The following is a 12,375-nucleotide window of genomic DNA, read 5'->3' as shown; positions in this document are numbered from 1 at the left end:
TCAATATTCCTGCTGTCAGTTTGTCCACCTTCGAGTACAAAGAGAGATTGAAATCCATCTTCAGAGAGTCTGAACTTAATTTTGAAAGTGCCCCATTTGTGGGCTCTTCCTGTGCACACGCTGCCTTCAGAATTCCCCAAATTAAACACAAGGTGAGAGAGGAGTGACAGGAGTGAGTTAACAGAAAGCAGTTGGGGTTATCAAACTGACCATTTTAATTTAATCTAAATTGTTTCATTTTAATTTCTAATTCAGAAATTGACATCAGAGGATTTTAGTGAAAAACCCCATTGAACCTCCCTGTCTAATAATATGATGTTGTTGCCGAAGTCCCTGTATTTATTCAGGAAATACCTTATATCTCCAAGTGGGAAAAATCAAATTGAATCCAAATTTATAGAGCAGATCACTGAAGAAATCTGCCTGTGAGTAACAGAATACGATTGTCCCCATCAAAGTCTCCCAAGGCAGGAACGTCCTGGGGTTCCTTCCCGGTCTTTACCCATTGTATAGAAAGCCCTCCTTGGGAGACAGACAAATAGACATCCCAAACTAGTCAGAAATTCAGGGGGAAATAAATATTAACAAGACTGAAGTAACAGGACATTGCTCGATCTGTTGCTGTCGCCTGAATTAACATAACCATAGACAGGACAAATGCCTCTGGCCTCTCCTGTGAAGGCACATCTTTGGTAAACAATCACAGCGGACAGACTGAAAACATTCATCACAGAAAGTCAGGGGGTAGGGCTGCACACAGATCTCTGAGGACATCTCAAACAATACTGTTTCTAACCATTTCCCAATAGTATTTTAAAGTATGCTTCAATTCTCTTGTACAGAAATGTGGTCCCTGTGGGATGATTGTGTTAAGGCAGCAGCTTGCTGGATCGATTGCTGTGTCATTTATCAATAGTTAGATTGGTATCTCTTGTCAGTCATTTACATGTCAATATTGAGCAATCCTCAGAGGCAGACATTCCACACATGGCAGAGACTAGGGCTGGAGTTTGCTCACAGCTCACTGAGGGTAAATCTGAGTCTGAGGGACTTCAGTTCTCAAACCAATCCTCCCACTACACTGAAAACATTGCTCCTCTTGTTCAGTGTGTGTCTGTGTGTGTTACTGAGTGTGTCAATCTGTTTGTTTTTCACCTGTGAATTGTGTGTGTTGGTATGTTGCTGAGAGATTGACAGGAGAGTGGAAATGCTGGACTCCTGTTGTGCTGTTTTGTGTACGTTTGAAAATGTCCCTCTTATTGTATTTTTAACCAATTCTATCTCTTTTTATCCCAAGGGATTTTTATTTGCAGAACTTAAAGGTAGTCAGGAATACAAAGAGGAGGATTTGGTGGGGATGACGACGGAGTGAGAATTTCTCCGGAACGCTGGCTGAGGCCTGTTCCGCAGGCTTCACCCAGGGTGAGTTGTGTCTGGTTATTAACCTGACAGAGGTTTAATTTTAATATCTGAGGGATAAAGAGAGAGTGAGGGACGAGGAAGACAGAAATATAAATGAGTTAGGGATGGAGAGACAGAGAAACACAAGAGAAGGGGGGACTGCCTCTCAATCCTTTTTAGTCTCTGGTTGAAAGCTGTGACATTTTTGTATTTGGATGTTGCTGAGTTTGTGTATCGGAAAAGTGGATCCTGGGCTCTCGCTATATCAAATAGTTTCAAACTTTTCCTGTCTTTCACTTAACTTTCATCCTCTTTTCCCCAGGAATTTGAATTTTGAAAGACTGCAATGTGAACAGGAATCCTTGGACTTGGGCTTTTCTTCAGAGGTTGGATGGATGGACTGAGGCCTATTCCACAGGCTTCACCCAGGGTGAGTGTGTGTCTGCGTATTACCCTGATTTAATGTTCATACCTGAGGGACAGTGAGAATGAGATCGGGGGGAAGGCAGGAGAGAGAGAGACGCAGAAACACCAGGGAAGCGGGAACTGCCTCTCAATCTTTGTTATTCTGTGGTTTATAACTGAGATATTTCTAGGTGGATGTTGCTGAGAGTCTGTGTAACTGAGAGGGGGAATCTTGGCCTCTTGCTGAGTTTCTAGTTTAAACATTTTCCTGCGTATTAGTTAATGTTCTCTCCCTTTTCCCAAGGAATTTGAATTTTGAAGACTGCAATGTGACAAGGAATCTTTGGACAAGGGATTTTCTCCAGAGGACAAGTGGGTGGACTGCGGCCTACTCCAAAGGCCGCACTCACGCGAGTTGTCTCTTTATTGCCACCCCGGCCTTGCACTCAGACACAAACACATTAAACCTTTGGTGGGTGACAAAGAGTGAATTAAAAATCTGTAATGTGAAGCTGTCTAAATTTTGATCCTGACTCCAAACTAACAGGGGTTATTTTTAACCTGGGTGTCCCGAAAGCGGGAGGGAATTGGATTTCATTGCCTGAGCCCCGGTCACTCTCCGTATAACCTGTTAGCTATTTTAAACAACACTCAATACTTCTGACTGCATCTTCTGGGATATTTCTGTGTACCAATGGACTTTGTTATAAAAGGTTTTTATTAGTTTTAAGAGGCAGTTTAACGCTGTCAGAGAATTGAAGGGAGTTCTTTAGACTTGGTCCAATCCACACACAGGATGATGGGGAGGAAGAGGTTTGGATCCATGGGGAATGGGGCTCGAAGCAGGAGTGAGGGAGGAGAGGAAGTACAGCATCCCACCTGGTTAGGTTCACATTGCTGCTGCTGTGGGATCTTGCTGTTCATTCACAGGACTGTGGCTTTTGCCCACAAAGCAATTGTGATCACAACTCTTAAAAATAAAATAGCACATGGACTGCAAAGTGGGTTCGAAGATCTCAAATTTGAAAGTCTTGGGACTGAGTGAGTTGAACCGTTTTCACAGGGGACTGAGTGAGATGGACTGATTAGTGATATGTTGGTGATGGGGAGGGGAGTGCATGTGTGGGTGTGGGATGGGCTGGGGGCGGTAATTCAGCTCACCGAGTTCTCCAAAGTAACCAAACTTTCCCCCACTCCCCCCGCCTCACTGCCAGTTTTAAAGAGGGACTTTCATTTCATTTCATTCAGACAATTTGCCAATTGCCCAGTTCCTGCCTTTTACTGGAATGTCACTGTTGGCTGTGGAAAAGCTCAGGGTTGCGTTTGAATTGACTTTGGCAAAGTTTCTGCTGGTCAAATTCTCTGTCTCTGTCCCCGTCTTACTCCCCGAGACAGAGAAATGGGTGTAGAGAGAGTGGCGAGGGAGGGGAGAGAGCGAGGGAAACAGGAATAGAGAGCAGAATAGAGGTGGAGTTTGGTGTGAGGGTTGGGTGGGGGGAGGGGGTTAGGCACAAAGTATCTGGGGGTCTCCAGTGTGGAGTCAGTGCCCTGCTCCCAGTCTCAGGGAGGTGGGGCAGGGGAGGGGTTAGGTTATGTCTGCCCCCTCCTGTACAGTCTATGAACAGTTTAATTTGACATTGTGTGTGGTCACTAAGCTCAGGAAAGGCTGCATGCCATTGGTACACAGCAGGATCCCACAGGCAGCAATGTGATCCTATCCGGGTAGGGAGATGAGAGATACACTTTCCTTCCCCTGCCTGCTGTCATCCTCCTTCCCCCTCGCCCCCCCCCGTACCCACACACTCTCTCTGAACCCCCCCCCCCACCCCACCCCACCCGTGACCACCATCTGTATTGCCAGTCTGCAGACACATCCCCTCTGTCCCCAGAAAGAGTTACACTGCCCCCTTTCCACTGGCAAATCAGCTGCCTATTCCTTAAGGAGTCTTTTTACAATCACCCTTCCAGCAAATATTTCTATTCCCAAATCAGGTACAGAAAGTGGGAGAAGTTAGTGGAAGCTGAGTTTACAGATCTTTAACACCAGATTGCATTCTGGATTAATCCTGGCAGGTTTATCCATTGCGATGAAGTGAGGCTATAGTGACATGTCCAGGAATTAGTTTCAATTGAGATTTAGTGACGGGCTGACATTGAATCTGTCCCTTTGTCTCTCCTTCTCTTTACCCATGTCTCTATCTGTTTCCTCCTTGTGGTGAACATATTGTACTAACTATTCACCATGTATTACACTCTTCCACGCTATTGCCCATGTGGGCTCCACCTATGGACCATTGTACGATATGGCTCTGAATGTACCATGCTGGGGCCTGTGTGGGCTCCGCCTATGGACCATTGTACGATATGGCTCTGAATGTACCATGCTGGGGCCTGTGTGGGCTCCGCCTATGGACCATTGTACGATATGGCTCTGAATGTACCATGCTGGGGCCTGTGTGGGCTCCGCCTATGGACCATTGTACGATATGGCTCTGAATGTACCATGCTGGGGCCTGTGTGGGCTCCGCCTATGGACCATTGTACGATATGGCTCTGAATGTACCATGCTGGGGCCTGTGTGGGCTCCGCCTATGGACCATTGTACGATATGGCTCTGAATGTACCATGCTGGGGCCTGTGTGGGCTCCCCCTATGGACCATTGTACGATATGGCTCTGAATGTACCATGCTGGGGCCTGTGTGGGCCCTGCCTATGGACCATTGTACGATATGGCTCTGAATGTACCATGCTGGGGCCTGTGTGGGCTCCGCCTATGGACCATTGTACGATATGGCTCTGAATGTACCATGCTGGAGCCTGTGTGGGCTCCGCCTATGGACCATTGTACGATATGGCTCTGAATGTACCATGCTGGGGCCTGTGTGGGCTCCGCCTATGGACCATTGTACGATATGGCTCTGAATGTACCATGCTGGGGCCTGTGTGGGCTCCGCCTATGGACCATTGTACGATATGGCTCTGAATGTACCATGCTGGGGCCTGTGTGGGCTCCGCCTATGGACCATTGTACGATATGGCTCTGAATGTACCATGCTGGGGCCTGTGTGGGCTCCGCCTATGGACCATTGTACGATATGGCTCTGAATGTACCATGCTGGGGCCTGTGTGGGCTCCCGCCTATGGACCATTGTACGATATGGCTCTGAATGTACCATGCTGGGGCCTGTGTGGGCTCCGCCTATGGACCATTGTACGATATGGCTCTGAATGTACCATGCTGGGGCCTGTGTGGGCTCCGGCCTATGGACCATTGTACGATATGGCTCTGAATGTACCATGCTGGGGCCTGTGTGGGCTCCGCCTATGGACCATTGTACGATATGGCTCTGAATGTACCATGCTGGGGCCTGTGTGGGCTCCGCCCCTTGAGGGTCGGTATAAAAAGCTGCTGCCATGTCGGCGGCTATTAGTAGTAGAGCAGTCGCAGGCAGGCACTGTTCTAGACAATATAAGCCACAGTTTACTTCCACTCACTGACTCACGTGAATTGCTGGTCGCATCAATTTAATCGACTACAACACCACAATGGAATCGGCCCTCAAACCTGACCGACGGGAACTTCACCCACAGGCCGCGGAAGACAAAGGGATTTTTTAGCACTGGCTCCGCTGTTTTGTGGCCTACGTCGCCGCCTCCTCCTCGCCTTCCGTCACCGACGATTAGAAGCTGAGCCTCCTCCACGCTGGGGTGAGCCATCGAATTTCTGAACAACTGGAGGAATCCTCCACATATGCGGCCGCCCTGGCGATGCTGAAGCGCCGATACGTAAGGCTGGTGAACGAGGTGTATGCACGACACCTCCTCACCACTCGCCGCCGCCAAATGCCCCAGGGAATCGCTGGAGGAGTAGCTACGCCACCTCAAAGTCCTCGCGCAAAGTTGCAACTACCAGGCTATTATGGCCTCGCAACATATGGACCTCGCCGTCCGGGATGCCTACGTGGCTGGAGTCAGGTCGAACTATGTCAGACAGCGCATGCTCGAGAAAGGCGCCCTCGACATGGAAGAGACAGTAAAACTAGCCACCTCCTTAGAAGTAGCGTTTCAAAGCCTCAACGCGTTCCCATCTGATCACGCGACCCCCTCGTGGACCCCCGACCAGAGAGTACCCCGGGCCTGTGCCGAGCGGCTGCCCCCCAACCCGGGGGGCTATCCTGCTATTTTTGCCACCAGCACCAGCCCCTCAGGCAGCGCTGCCCATCTCGGAACGCCAACTGCAGTAACTGCGGCAAAAAGGGGCACTTGGCCAAAGTTTGCCTGACCAAGTGTAAATCCTCCAAGTCGCAGGCCCGACTCTCAGGCCAGTGTGGATCCTGGGATTCCTGGAGGGGGTGGAGGGGTCGGACGTGGTGGCCTATGTGGTCACCAGGTTGAGTTCACTGATGGGAGCAGGGTCCTTTCAGGGGCCCCAGGAGCTGGAGGGGCCGACAGAGTATTGGCGAGGAGGCCCAAGCCTAATGAGCCGCCGCGAGTGGTGCTCGTGCGGTTCCACCTGTTCGCTGAGCGGGACTGTGCGCTCAGGTGGGCCAAGAAGGAGCGGAGCAGCAGGTGGGAGAGGGCGGAGGTTCGGATCAACCAGGATTTGAGCGCGGAGGTGGCGAAGAAGAGGGCCGGGTACAACTGGACGAAGGCGGTGCTGAACAGGAGGGGTGTGAAGTTTGGCATGCTGCAGCCGGCGCGTCTCTGGGTCAGTTACAAGGACCGACACCTCTACTTCCAGTCCCCGGAGGAAGCCTGGGCCTTTGTTCAGGATGAAAAATTGAACTCAAAGTGAGGGTTGGGTACGGGGGGGGGGGGGGGGTCGCGTGAAGGGATGGTCCGGGATAGCTGTGCTACATTTTGAGGGGGGCTCCCTGTTTATTCTTGGTTCTTTGTTGTTTTGAGGGTGGGTTGGGCCCTGTTTTTGGTTGGGTCTGTTGGATGGGCTCGGAAAGGGGGTCAGGCCAGTGGTGTTGGTGGTTGACGACGGGGAGGGGGCCCTTCGGGGGAGTTGAGGCCTGAGTTGGGGGTGCGTGGACCAGGCTTGTAAAGAGAGCTGTGCCAGAGGAGACGGGGTCGGGCGGGTTGAAAGCGCCGGCTTTTTCCCTCACTGAGGGCTGAAGGGGGAGGAGGTGAACCTGCTGGTGGGTAATGGGGAGAAGGGGCTGCCCCACACTGGGAGGGGTCGAAGGAGTGGCGGGAGTGGCCGGGGTCAGCAGGAGTCGGCTGACTTACCCAAATGCAATGGGGGCAGCAATGCAGCTAGGGGGGTCCTAGCTGGGGGTAGGGGGGGCTTAGCTGGGGGTAGAGGGGCCTAGCTGGGGGTAGGGGGGCTAGCTGAGGGCTAGGGGGGTCCTAGCTGGGGGTAGGGGGAGACCTAGCTGGGGGTAGGGGGGTCCTAGCTGGGGGTAGGAGGGTCCTAGCTTGGGGTAGGGGGGCCGAACTGGGGGTAGGGGGGCCTAGCTGGTGGTAGGGGGACTAGCTGGGGTAGGGGGGCTAGCTGGGGGTAGGGGGGTCCTAGCTGGGGGTAGGGGGGCCTAGCTGGGGTAGGGGGGTCCTAGCTGGGGGTAGGGGGCCTAGCTGGGGGTAGGGGCCTAGGGGGGTAGGGGGCCTTGCTGGGGTAGGGGGGCTTAGCTGGGGGTAGGGGGGCCTAGCTGGGGGTAGGGGGCCTAGCTGGGGGTAGGGGGGTCCTAGCTGGGGTAGGGGGAGACCTAGCTGGGGTAGGGGGGGTCCTAGCTGGGGGTAGGGGGCCTAGCTGGGGGTAGGGGGCTTGCTGGGGGTAGGGGGGGCCTAGCTGGGGTAGGGGGGCCTAGCTGGGGTAGGGGGCCTAGGGGGGGTAGGGGGGGGGCCTAGCTGGGGTAGGGGGGCCTAGCTGGGGGTAGGGGGTCCTAGCTGGTAGGGGGGGCCTAGCTGGGGGTGGGGGGCCTAGCTGGGGGTAGGGGGGCCTAGGGGGAGGGGGAGTGTGGGTGGGGGACAGTTGATGCTGAAATGGCCAAGCGGAATCTGGAATAGGTAGAGAGGGTCGGAACGGCGATCTGCCACCGTGGGGAATGGGCCGAGCGGGGGGCGGGGGCATGTGGCAGGCGGAGGAGGGGTTATGGCTATTCGATGGGGAGGGGGGCACGTGGTGGGCGGAGGAGGGGTTATGGCTAGTCGGCGGGGGGGGCGTGGCTGGCGGAGGAGGGGTTATGGCTAGTCGGCAGGGGGGCGTGGTTTGCCGAGGATGGGTTATGGCTAGTTGGCGGGGGTGGCGTGGCTGTCGGAGGAGGGGTTATGGCTAGTCAGCGGGGGAGGGGCGTGGCTGGCGGAGGAGGGGTTATGGCTAGTCGGCGGGGGAGGGGGGTGTGGCTGGCGGAGGAGGGGTTATGGCTAGTCGGCGGGGGAGGGGCGTGGCTGGCGAGGAGGGGTTATGGCTAGTCGGCGGGGGAGGGGCGTGGCTGGCGGAGGAGGGGTTATGGCTAGTCGGCGGGGGGAGGGCGTGGCTGGCGGAGGAGGGGTTATGGCTAGTCGGCGGGGGGGGGCGTGGCTGGCGGAGGAGGGGTTATGGCTAGTCGGCGGGGAGTGGTGTGGCTGGCGGAGGAGGGGTTATGGCTAGTCGGCGGGTGAGGGGGCGTGGCTGGCGGAGGAGGGGTTATGGCTAGTCGGCGGGGAGGGCGTGGCTGGCGGAGGAGGGGTTATGGCTAGTCGGCGGGGAGGGGCGTGGCTGGCGGAGGAGGGGTTATGGCTAGTCGGCGGGGGAGGGGCGTGGCTGGCGGAGGAGGGGTTATGGCTAGTCGGCGGGGGGAGGGGCGTGGCTGGCGGAGGAGGGGTTATGGCTAGTCGGCGGGGGAGGGTGTGGCTGGCGGAGGAGGGGTTATGGCTAGTCGGCGGGGGGAGGGGCGGGCTGGCGGAGGAGGGGTTATGGCTAGTCGGCGGGGAGGGGCGTGGCTGGCGGAGGAGGGGTTATGGCTAGTCGGCGGGGGGAGGGGCGTGGCTGGCGAGGAGGGGTATGGCTAGTCGGCGGGGGAGGGCTGTGGCTGGCGGAGGAGGGGTTATGGCTAGTCGGCGGGAGGGGCGTGGCGGCGGAGGAGGGGTTATGGCTAGTCGGGGGGGAGGGGCGTGGCTGGCGGAGGAGGGGTTATGGCTAGTCGGCGGGGGAGGGGGCGTGGCTGGCGGAGGAGGGGTTATGGCTAGTCGGGGGAGGGGCGTGGCTGGCGGAGGAGGGGTTATGGCTAGTCGGCGGGGGAGGGGGGGGGGGAGGGGTTATGGTCGGGGGGGGGGGTGGCGTGGCTGGCGGAGAGGGTTATGGCTAGTCGGGGGGGGGTGTGGCTGGCGGAGGGGGGTTATGGCTAGTCAGCGGGGGGAGGGGGTGGCTGGCGGAGGAGGGGTTATGGCTAGTCGGCGGGGGAGGGGGTGGCTGGCGGAGGAGGGGTTATGGCTAGTCGGCGGGGGAGGGGGGTGGCTGGTGGAGGAGGGGTTATGGCTAGTCGGCGGGGGGGGCGTGGCTGGCGGAGGAGGGGTTATGGCTAGTCGGCGGGGGTGGCGTGGCTGGCTGAGGAGGGGGTTATGGCTAGTCGGCGGGGAGGGCGTGGCTGGCGGAGGAGGGGTTATGGCTAGTCGGCGGGGGAGGGCGTGGGCTGGCGGAGGAGGGGTATGGCTAGTCGGAGGGGGGGGCGTGGCTGGCTGGAGGATGGGGTATGGCTAGTCGGCGGGGGAGGGGCTGTGGCTGGCGGAGGAGGGGTTATGGCTAGTCGGGGGGGAGGGGCGTGGCTGGCGGAGGGGGTTAGGGCTAGTCGGCGGGGGAGGGCTGTGGCTGGCGGAGGAGGGGTTATGGCTAGTCAGGCGGGGGAGGTGGCGTGGCTGGCGGAGGAGGGGTTATGGCTAGTCGGCGGGGGAGGGGCGTGGCCTGGCTGGAGGAGGGGTTATTGGCTAGTCGGCGGGGGGAGGGGCGTGGCTGGGAGGAGGAGGGGTATGGCTAGTCGGCGGGTGGAGGGGCGTGGGCTGGCGGAGGAGGGGTTGGCTAGTCGGCGGGGAGGGGGTGGCTGGCGGAGGAGGGGTTATGGCTAGTCGGCGGGGGAGGGGCGTGGCTGGCTGGAGGAGGGGTTATGGCTAGTCGGCGGGGGAGGGGCGTGGCTGGCGGAGGAGGGGTTATGGCTAGTCGGCGGGGGAGGGGCTGTGGCTGGCGGAGGAGGGGTTATGGCTAGTCGGCGGGGGAGGGGGCGTGGCTGGTGGAGGAGGGGTTATGGCTAGTCGGCGGGGGTGGCGTTAGAGGCGTGGAGCATTGTGGCAGACAGTGGTGGGAGGTATGTGATGGTAAGTGGCCAGCTGCAGGGGGAGCGGGTGGTGCTGGTCAATGTATTTGCCCCGAACTGGGACGATGCTGGTTTCATGCGGAATATGCTGAGCCAGATCCCAGACTCTGTGACAGGAGGCCTGATAATGGCGGGGGGGGGGGGGGGGGTTTAACACGGTGCTGAATCCGGCACTGGATAACTAGGTCTAGAATGGGCAGGAGGCCGGCGGAGGCTAAGGTGTTGAGGGGGTTTATGGACCAGATGGGAGGGGTGGATCTATGGAGGTTAGCGAGGCCGGGGGCCAGGGAATTTTCATTCTTCTCCCACGTTCAGAAGGCCTATTCTCGGATTGATTGATTTGTTATGAGTAGGGCGCTGATTGCGAGAGTGGAAGATACTGAGTACTCGGCGATAGCCATTTCCCATCATGCTCTGCATTGGGTAGACCTCGAGCTGGGCAAGGACCGGGACCTGCTACCCGCTTTGGCGCTTAGAGGTGGGGTTGCTGGCAGACGAGGAGGTGCGCGGGCGGGTCCGAGGATGTATAGAGAGATACCTGGAGGCCAACCACAATGGGGAGTTCCGAGTGGGAATGGTTTGGGAAGTACTGAAGGCGGTGGTTAGGGGAGAACTGATCTCCATTAGGGCCCATAGGGAGAGCAGAGAGCCGAGCCAGAGGGTGATGTTGGTGGGGGAGATGGTGAGGGTGGACGGGGAGATGGTGAGGGTGGACGGGGAGATGGTGAGGGTGGACGGGGAGATGGTGAGGGTGGACGGGGAGATGGTCAGGGTGGACGGGGAGATGGTGAGGGTGGACGGGGAGATGGTGAGGGTGGACGGGGAGATGGTGAGGGTGGACGGGGAGATGGTGAGGGTGGAGGGGGAGATGGTGGGGTGGACGGGGAGATGGTGAGGGTGGACGGGGAGATGGTGAGGGTGGAGATGGTGAGGGTGGACGGGGAGATGGTGGGGTGGGACGGGGAGATGGTGAGGGTGGACGGGGAGATGGTGAGGGTGGACGGGGAGATGGTGAGGGTGGACGGGGAGATGGTGAGGGTGGACGGGGAGATGGTGAGGGTGGAGGGGAGATGGTGAGTGGACGGGGAGATGGTGAGGGTGGAGGGAGATGGTGGGTGGACGGGGAGATGGTGAGGGTGGACGGGGAGATGGTGAGGGTGGACGGGGAGATGGTGAGGGTGGAGGGGAGATGGTGAGGGTGGACGGGGAGATGGTGAGTGGACGGGGAGATGGTGAGGGTGGACGGGGAGATGGGAGGGTGGACGGGGAGATGGTGAGGGTGGACGGGGAGATGGTGAGGGTGGACGGGGAGATGGTGAGGGTGGGACGGGAGATGGTGAGGGTGGACGGGGAGATGGTGAGGGTGGACGGGAGATGGTGAGGGTGGACGGGGAGATGGTGAGGGTGGACGGGGAGATGGTGAGGGTGGACGGGGAGATGGTGAGGGTGGACGGGGAGATGGTGAGGGTGGACGGGGAGATGGTGAGGGTGGACGGGGAGATGGTGAGGGTGGACGGGGAGATGGTGAGGGTGGACGGGGAGATCGGTGAGGGTGGACGGGGACGATGGTGAGGGTGGACGGGGAGATGGTGAGGGTGGACGGGGAGATGGTGAGGGTGGACGGGGAGATGGTGAGGGTGGACGGGGAGATGGTGAGGGTGGACGGGGAGATGGTGAGGGTGGACGGGGAGATGGTGAGGGGTGGACGGGGAGATGGTGAGGGTGGACGGGGAGATGGTGAGGTGGACGGGGAGATGGTGAGGGTGGACGGGAGATGGTGAGGGTGGACGGGGAGATGGTGAGGGTGGACGGGGAGATGGTGAGGGTGGACGGGGAGATGGTGAGGGTGGACGGGGAGATGGTGAGGGTGGACGGGGAGATGGTGAGGGTGGACGGGGAGATGGTGAGGGTGGACGGGGAGATGGTGAGGGTGGACGGGGAGATGGTGAGGGTGGACGGGGAGATGGTGAGGGTGGACGGGGAGATGGTGAGGGTGGACGGGGAGATGGTGAGGGTGGACGGGGAGATGGTGAGGGTGGACGGGGAGATGGTGAGGGTGGACGGGGAGATGGTGAGGGTGGACGGGGAGATGGTGAGGGTGGACGGGGAGATGGTGAGGGTGGACGGGGAGATGGTGAGGGTGGACGGGGAGATGGTGAGGGTGGACGGGGAGATGGTGAGGGTGGACGGGGAGATGGTGAGGGTGGACGGGGAGATGGTGAGGGTGGACGGGGAGATGGTGAGGGTGGACGGGGAGATGGTGAGGGTGGACGGGGA

The 12,375-nt window shown here is 58.3% G+C and overlaps 1 long non-coding RNA gene across 1 annotated transcript; it reads left to right on the top strand.

Annotated features, from left to right (window-relative positions):
• The first annotated feature begins 597 nt into the window (after positions 1-597).
• Positions 598-2,317, top strand: LOC119960541. Its single transcript, XR_005459432.1, has 3 exons — positions 598-1,422; positions 1,724-1,831; positions 2,111-2,317. It is a non-coding gene; the product is annotated as an uncharacterized LOC119960541 (long non-coding RNA).
• The last annotated feature ends 10,058 nt before the right edge of the window (positions 2,318-12,375 follow it).

Source organism: Scyliorhinus canicula, unplaced genomic scaffold (assembly GCF_902713615.1).
Source record: "Scyliorhinus canicula unplaced genomic scaffold, sScyCan1.1, whole genome shotgun sequence".
NCBI classification, from domain to species: Eukaryota; Metazoa; Chordata; class Chondrichthyes; order Carcharhiniformes; family Scyliorhinidae; genus Scyliorhinus; species Scyliorhinus canicula.
The sequence above is the reverse complement of the archived record's forward strand: the minus strand, read 5'-3'. Positions and strand labels throughout refer to the sequence as shown.